Source organism: Gavialis gangeticus, unplaced genomic scaffold, assembly GCF_001723915.1.
Source record: "Gavialis gangeticus isolate Ggan-Ray unplaced genomic scaffold, GavGan_comp1, whole genome shotgun sequence".
NCBI lineage: Eukaryota > Metazoa > Chordata > Crocodylia > Gavialidae > Gavialis > Gavialis gangeticus.
In genome coordinates, this window is record NW_017729014.1 from 22001553 (window position 1) to 22010016 (window position 8464).

Genomic DNA, 8464 nt, shown 5'->3' on the forward strand with positions numbered 1-8464 from the left:
CCCGCCCGGACGCGCGCCCCAGTGCAGCACAGGCCCCGCCCCTTCCCCGCCCCGCCCCCCCGGGATTTCTGCTGCTGAGGGAGCGCGGGCCTTGGGCGCGCGACCGCCCGAGCGCGTCGGCTTCACCGTGTTTCTGGAGAGCGCCACGAGTGGAGTGGCGGTCCCCGTCCCCAAGCCCGCTCCCGCCTCCCCCCCCCCGGCTCTGGACCAGCCGGGCTTGCGGAGCCCCAGGACAGCGGCCCCCGGCCCAGCCCATTGCCAGGACCGCGCTGGGGGCCGCCGGGAAAAGCAGGTGACTGCGGCTGACCGGCGGTTTGCTGCTCCGGGCCAGCGCCACCGCAGAGGCCGTGAATTTGCTTCTCCCGCAGGCCCGAGCGGGCCCCGCCGTGCCCGGCGCTGCGCGGGGGCTTCACAAGCTGTGCCAAGGAAACGGAGCTCCAGGGCCTTTCCCTTGGCAGGGAACAAGGGCGCTGCAGCTGAGGCTGGGGTGGAACAGCACCCGCAAGGTGCGCCCTGCTGCAGAGGCAGGCCGACGGGCTGGGGACTTCGCACCCGTCTTGGGAGAAGAGCGAGCCACGGAGCCCCGATGCAGGTCCCTGTTTCAGGTGCTGGCGCCGATCTGCTTCTCCCCCAGACCCAAGCTGCCTGCCCTGCAGCTGAGACTGCCCAGCTCGTTGCATTTGTGACCAAGCTTGGCAAAGGCACCAATACAAGACCCATTGCAAAGCTTTGTAAAGGTGAGGCTGATTTCTGGCTCTCCTCGCCCATTCGGGGTTCTGCAAGAGGCCAGTCCAGCCCAGTGCCAAGTTGATGGTCCCACATGCTCTGCAGGGTCCCCTCTGCAGCTGGTCCCCGTCCCCCCCAGAGACTGCAGGGCCCGGGGCAGGCTGGAGAGGCCCCGGGCGCCGGGCAGCGTTGTTTATTAGCATTCCAGCGCCGGCTCTCCCCCTCGCTCTGCCCTGGTAACGTACCCGAGCAACCGGGACCTCAGCCCAGGCCGGGATTTCTATTTAGGGCTGCGTTTCTGGAGCCAGCACAGGGCCAGCGTGCGCTGCGGAGCTGCCCTTTTGCGGGCACTGGGTGGCACGTGGAGGGGGGCGGCCAGAGGCTTTTCTCACGCGTGGCCAGCAGCTGCTAGCCGAGCTCTGGCCGTGCTCTCCACTGCCGTGAGCCAACCTGGGCTGTGCCAAGGAGCAAGTCCATCCTCACCCCCCTCCCTGCCAGCCCGACGCCCCCCGCCCCTGAGCTGAGCAGGGCAAAGGCCGTACTGTGTCAGAGGACAGCAGGGCACGGGGCAGGACCAGGCCCCGAGCAAGTAAACAGCCCGTGAGTCAGCGCGCTGGGCAAGGACTCAAAGGGAAATGGGTTGCAGCTGGCATGGATTTGTAGCATGTCTGTCGGGCACCGAGTCCCACTCACCCTAGATCCCCTCCTCGCTGCCTGCGTCACAGGTATTTATAGTGCCCCGTTGCCGAGCATTTCGCTGCTTCTCGTCCTTGCGCCTCGCCCAAACGTGACACTCAGAGCTCGGGGCCAGCCCACGAGGGCAATGGCAAAGCCCCCGGCCCAGATCAGACAGGGCAACACCCGTGAAATCAGAAGCATTGACTAGGGCCTGGTCTCCGGGTGAGGGGCTGGGCACGGTCACCACCGCGGCACAAGGGCATACCAGCACGCATTGGAGACCGTGCTGTCCTCACGTCCTTCCCGTGGTCACAGAGCTGCAGTCTAGCAGTACTAGGCCACATTTCCAGGGGCTTGTTCCCTTTCATTGCAGGGACAAGCCCCCTGGGACTCGATCTGTGTTGGAATAAAGCCAGGAGGAGTTGCCCTGTTGTTTCCGATCCAGGCACCCTGAGCAGACTGGCTTCTAGTGCTGCTCTAGGGATCACAGAAGCACCCAGGGGTCTCGTTCAGGACCCACCCTGCCGCTTCCAGGTGTGAGGCTCTCGCACGTGTTGGTGGAAAGTAGGTTAGCGCATACAGACATCAGTGCAACTCGCCCACGGGGTGAGCAGGGTAAGACCTAGCCACGGTTATCACTGTGGTCAAGCCCATGGCAGGGCACCCCTGGAAAGCCATGGGTTTTTTTCAACCAGGAGCTGCTTTTAAAGCTAATTTCCCCTGCCTGCTGCTGAGGTTAATGTATAACGCCACCTTCCCGGGGCTGCAGCACAGAACACGCTCGAACGCACAAACAACAGGGAACAAAAGCATTGCAGGGGTCATGAGACCTGATCATACAATGATAGAAAACAAGGGTGGGAAGGGAGCTCAGGAGTCACGTCTAGTCCAACCCCTGCTCCAAGCAGCACCAGCCCCAACTACATCATCCCAGCCACGGCTTTATCCAGCTGGGTCTTCAAAACCTCCGAGGATGGAGACTGCACCACCTCTCTGGGGAGCCTGTGCCAGTGCTTCACCACCCTCCCCGTGAGGTTTTTCCTGATATCCAACCTGAACTTCCATTGCTCCTTCTGTCATTTGCCCCCCCTGAGACCAGCCCAGCTCCATCCTCTTTGCAGCCCCCCCTGCAGGGAGGTGAAGGCTGCTGTTCAATCCCCCTCGGTCTTCTCTTCTGCAGGCTAAATCAGCCCATTTCCCTCAGCCTCTCCTCGCCAGTCATATCCCCCAGCCCCACAGCCATTTTCATTGCCATCCGCTGGTCTCTCTCCAACTTGTCCACATCCTTTCTGGGGGGGGGGCACAACTGGACACAGGACTGCAGATGTGGCCTCCCCAGTGCTGACTAGAGGGAGGACTCACTGCCCTCCATCTGCTGGCACCGCTCCTACCGATGCAGCCCAGGATGCTGTTACCCTTCTTGGCACCAAGGGCACGCTGCTGGCTCCTGTCCAGCTTCTTGTCCCCTGTCACCTCCAGGTCCTTTTCTGCACAGCTGCTGCTTAGCCCGTCATTAGCCAGGCCTCTGGGCTGAAACTGGCTGCAGGGATCACTGGTTTCCTGGAAACCCGTGACAAGCTGAGAATATAGATGCCGTGCCCTGCAACCTCCTAGCAATGCAGCATAGACACCCCCTCCCTTCCCTGCCCCACTTACACTTTAACTCCTCTCAGCAGCAGCAGGAAGAAGGCATCCACCCATCAGTAAACACGGCTCCTCTGACCTGGCGAGACAAGACTATACAGCCTGTCTAGTCAGGATCTCTTCTGCAAGCTTAGACGCAGAATTGAGGCACAGGTACAATTCCCTTAATCACAGCCCAGGTCAGAAAAGAGACAAGAGGCAGGTCAACAGCCCAAACTTTTATTGTCACACCCCAACAGCACAAAAATAACCCCTTATTCCAGTACCTGTGTTGCTCTGCCCAGCCAGCTGCCTCTCATTTGTGGAGCTTTCCAGGTTCCCCCCTGGCCCGTACCCTGCATTTGTAGGTGGCTTGTTCCAATCTTCCCCAATTGGGTTTATTCCAATTTGTTTCACTGAAACTTTGGGAGCTGAACTGACCCAAGTCTTGGTGAGCTGGGATTTGTGTGTCCTGGTGAGAGTTACATCCTGGAAGGGAGCATTGCTCACCTCCTTCCCCCACCCTCACGGACGGCTGCTCGCCGCCGGCCTGGTTTCTTTTCCCCTTGGTTCACGGTGTTCACTGACAAGGCGGCTTTGTTTCCACCATTTATCTATGACAGCTTAACACAAACATCTGTTAAAGCAAAAATTACATCCAATCCGTTGAGTTATATCACCGTTACAACGGGTCAACGTCTTCCAGCTGAAGTACGGTATCTTTGGATTATTGATTTTAAGGCCTTCAATGAGAGCGTCTTCTTTCAGGCCTTTTGCTTCTTCATTTTGATCCGGTTTAGCTGGACATGTGAATTGCTTGCTTTCCCTTGTTGATCGGGTGAATTAAACCTTGGCAAATGTGATGCTGAGGTCACTGAGAAATGGGCTGCTGTGGGCTCCTGCTTTAGCCGCACTTCTGTAGCTTGGCACAGCCCCCTTGAGACGTGTCAAAGCTGACCACAAATACTTGGCATTTCTGCCATAGCATGTTGGGTGAACAGGAACAGGCGTTTCATAGCCCTAACTCCCTTCTCATCACTAGCTGAAGCCTCAAGGTAACTGCAGCTGTTACCTTGAACCGCTATCAGGGCTGTCCACAGAACAATTATCCACACGGGCCTGGCCAGTTACGGGTGGCCTTGGCTACCAGCCTTCGGTCTACTTTCCTCTGCTTATTGACACTGTACTGAGCACTTAATCTATGCAAGTGGAAGCATATATCCAGAATGGGGGCTGGTGCTGGCTCCACATTGTGCTGTTAAACCTCGTGACGTGTACAAGTGCCCCTAGTCTCCACCATCCCCATGGTCCAGCGTGGGGATAGCATGGTCACTGCAGTTAGCACTGTGCTGGAAAGCCTTTTGGCCTGATCAGGAAGATGAGGCTTGGGTGTGTTGGCCAGTGCTAGGTCAAAACTTAATCATCAAACTGACTTTCTGCTCAGGCACCTGTCTCTCTCCAGGGACAGTGGGACATTCAAGGGAAGGACCAATCACCTCCATGCATCACAGTTCAGTGCGATGGACTGCCACGTTTCAGTCCCATCCCTGTTGGCTGTCAGTGCGTTGCACGCTGCACACACAAGCACAGACCCTTGGCCCACCTTGCCATCGCTCTAGGGAGCAAAACTTCCCTCGAATGCTCCCGTTCTGCCGACAGGGAGCCAGCAGCGCAGGAGAAGAAGGAACGTGCCCCAGCAGAAGCCACAGATCTACTGGGCAGTCCTAGGCCCAGCTGCTGGGTGCACAGCCTGGTCTCAGGGACTTGGCTGTTTCACAGGCCGTGCCAGGAAGCCATAAAGAGTCGAAGGGTTTAAATTATTTGTCAGGTCCTGGCTGGCAGGGGCATCATCCTCCCATACCTAACCCCACTGATTTCAATTCAGGTTTGGTTTCTCCCTCCCAGAGACACCCTGCCCTGCAAAGCCCTGGCACGCTTACAGAGAAGGCAGACGCCCAGGGCCAGCTCAGGGCCGAGGGTCGGCTGAGCATCCTGACCCAGAAATCAGCTGCGGGATTTCCTTCTGGCCTTTCCTCCCCCCAGCAAAACCCCAGAGCTCCCCCTCATCTCTCAGCACCCCCTGGCACCAACCAGGAGGGAAAGGGTTACGCTGAGAGCAGGCGCCCCTGCACGGGGTGCGGCACTCCCCCTTGACTTTGGGCCAGCACAGGCCAAGGTGCGGTAGCGAAAGCACGGTTTAAACGTTAACTCTCGCGGCAGGCGGTGCCCGGGGCAGCGGTTCCCTCTCGCTGCACGCCAGCAACGTGGGGTGGGTAAAGTCCTCCACCAGCGTGAGCCAGACAGGAGGCTGCGGGCCTGGGCCAATTCCCCTTCTCCTCCTTGTCCTTGTTCGCTACAGCCCAGCTGAAGGCACCTCTCCCTGCCCATCTCCCCCCACGCAGGGCAGGGCTCATGAGACCGGGGCTCGGATCCTTAAAGGGAATTAGGCGCCTTGCTCCCGCTGGCTCGGCGCCTCCGAGCTGTGGGCAAGATCCTGCTTCACAAGAGGCAGGGAACGCACCGCGCAGGACGCACCAAGTGAACTCAGCCTCTTGCAGGCTAAAATCAAGCGTAAGGGGCATCTGCATCCCAAGACCTCCAGGCTGGGGGCTGTACTTAGGCTGCCTGCCAATGGATTGGGGAGCATCCAAAGTGCCAGGGTGAGAGGTCTGGGATGGAGGATGCTCACCGGTTGTAGCACCGTACATGGCGTTTAGAACGATTGCATTCCACCTGCTCAGCTGATGTGGTTTTTGGATCGAGTTCTGCGCAATCAATACAAAGTGGAACTGATTTGGCTAATTTGACTTGGAACCCAAAATATATTTAAAAAACCACCCAAAAACAACTCCCCCCCTCAAAAAAACACCGTTCCGTGAGTCTGCTCCTCTGTCAACACGAGTGGAGCCAACACCAGTGTCCTTTTGAATGGGTTTGGTTCAGGTTTAACAGCCACAGCAGCGTACCTCTCCTTATAGCTACCACTGCGGATGTGGACAGATGAAGCAGTGGCATCGGTTCAGTGTGACCCACGTACTTTAAAACCGGTCTGCTTGTTTTGTCTCTCCACATGCAAAGCGCCTTGAGATCTGGGCTGGAGCCAGTCGCGCAACGTGTCCGTGGCGGAACGAGGACCCCGATTCCTTTCTACCCCAGCGCCTCCCCTCCTCTGTCCTCGGGACCCTGCAAGCCCAAGGGAAGCAGGGTGGCCTCAGGAAGTCTGGTCACTGCAGCAGGGTCCAGTTGCTTTACTCAAGAGACAGCCCAGCCTCAGCTGCTGCCAGGGCCAGAATAAAAATGCAGCTGGACAGAGGTGGGCCGACAGAGGGATGGACCTCGAGGAGGGCAGCAGGCAGCGCCGAGGCGAGGGCCAGGCCTGAACTCCTGCAGCCCTATGTGAAGAGCTGCCAGTACCCGCTCTGGGACGAGGTTAAACTCCGGGTTCAGGGGCAGAAATCAAAACAAGTGCTGCAGCCGGATGAGGAAGAGACTGTTGCACATTTGTCCTCCGGGCTCATGCACAAGACAGGTCTGCTTGGAGGCTGGGGCTAAGAACGGCCCGATGAACAGGGCCCTCAGGGGGAAAAGGAGCATCGCCCCAGGCCCAGCCTGCCATGACGGACCTGTGACATGACAGATCAACGAGCAAGCGTCTCAAGTTGCAGCAAGGCAGGTTTAGGTTGGAGATGAGGAAAAACTCTCACTAGAATGAAGCAGGGTGGCGATTACCCAGAGAGGTGGTGGGCTCGCCGTCCTTGGAGGTTTTTAGCACCTGCCTACACAAAGCCTTGACTGGGATGATGCAGCTGGGGCTGGTCCTGCTTTGAGCAGGGGCTGGACTAGGTGCAACCTGCTGAGGTCCCCTCCAGCCCTCAGGGTCTGTGATTTCATGACCTGGGCTGTGGTTAGCATACAAAGTGATCTGTCCCATCATGAGCTTTAGTACCTGATAGCTAATTAACATCAATAAACTACTGTGGCAACCCAGTGCCAGCACAGAGGGAGCCAGACTGGTATGAAGGTCCCACACCACTGTGGTTTGTTCCCTTTCCCGGAAGGGGAGAGTGATAGATAGCAGCATGAAGCTCCCTTCAGCCGTCACGTTCGTGGAGCATCTGGCTGCAGAGCAAAGGTCCAGGAAACCCAGCTTCTAGCAAACGGAAGTCAGGGGCCAGGAGTGACATGGGCAGACTCCGAGTTACCAATGGGTGTTTATTTGGAGGAGGGGAGAAGGAAGCAGATGTATATACACATACATTCAGTCACAGAGGTCACCTCCTGGAAAAAGGCCCTGTGAACATATATTACATTAGAAGATCTCTACATTATTATTTTTCTTTAAAAAACAAAAACCTCAAGCAAAACCCCAGAACACTCTCTGTAGAGGGTACGTGACATGGCCCCAGTTCATATGGATTTCCTTCTGCACACACAAAGGGTTAATAGGTAAAGCCACCCCCACGCCCAGCTTCCGCATGCCTTTAGCCACCTCTCTCTGGCTGAGATCTGCAAAGCAATCCAGGGGATTTCGACATACTTGCCATTCCCAGTAATGGAAGGCCTGTGTCTAAACACCACCCCCGACATGCCTGGAAAACCTCAGCCCCCATTTGCCTACCTCCCACCCCTCAGGGTGCCTGGATTTGCCCCAGTGTTTCATCCGTCCCCGTTTCTGAGCTCTCCTGACAACTCCAGCACCAGCTGTTTGGCAAGTCAGAGCATGTGGAGGGACCACATCTGATGCTGCTCACGGTTCCAGGTTACATCCGTCAGGACATTATGGTCCAACTTCTCCCACCCTTTGCTTTTTTGGCACCAGTTTAGACCCCTGGCCACAACCAAAAAGCCAAAGCAGCAAGACTGGCTGAGGAAGAGCCTCTGCCGTCCACCCTGTGGCGTTTTAAGGCTGCGATGCAGTCCGAGGTGCATGCCCTGGGCAGAGATCTATGAAGAGCAAAGAGCGAGAGGAAGAGCTATCGCAGGAAGAGAGCCCGGCATGTGGCGACAAGCGCTCGTGGGTGGGCAGGGAGCCGTGAGCACGCGTGGGAGCTGCCTGCTGCAGACACCCCGTGGGGGTGAAGCGGTGCGTAATTCTGCGATCGTATTAGCGAGGAGCAAACATGCACGGGAGCTAGTTAGTGTTCCAGTCTCACCAGTTACAGACTAACGTGTTCTAAAATGAACAACTAGTCAGTCCAGGCACTTGGGCCCATGGCCCAAGGGTGCATCTGCCCGTCCTGAGCAACCCGCTGCTCAGACCCACCCCCTCCCCCCCATGTTAATAGTAGGTTATTATTCCAGTAAAAGAGTAACTTGGCGGGGTGATGGAGGATAGCACAGACCCAGCCCCGAGACCCCGTGAGGAAGGATCTCCCTGCAGCTGCCACAGGTCGTGGGCGGTGTAGACGAAGCGCCCCAGCGTCGGGGCGCGGTGCCA